The following is a 288-nucleotide window of genomic DNA, read 5'->3' on the forward strand; positions in this document are numbered from 1 at the left end:
TGTCTTGGCTGAAGAAATGGTTTAGATATGTGACACCAGAAATACAGAAACGGTGACAGTTGACTTAAAACAGAGGAGATAGAAGAGGAAGCTGGGAGGTCTGATTTAGAAGAAAGACTGTCAGGAAGAGAGGGGGAGTAGGAAGTGAGAGGAAGGTGAGAATGGAGGATGGCACAGAGGTGGGGAGAGTAAATATGGAGCAGGAACTCAATATCTAAGACGTAGGGAAACACAAAAACAGCACACAGGGATAGCAACACTTACTACAAGGTGGTAAAACAGACCTGC

The sequence above is a fragment of the Halichoeres trimaculatus genome, unplaced genomic scaffold, assembly GCF_033239565.1.
Source record: "Halichoeres trimaculatus isolate MK-OKI-2021-1 unplaced genomic scaffold, fHalTri1.1 fHalTri1_scaffold_20, whole genome shotgun sequence".
Lineage (NCBI taxonomy): Eukaryota > Metazoa > Chordata > Actinopteri > Labriformes > Labridae > Halichoeres > Halichoeres trimaculatus.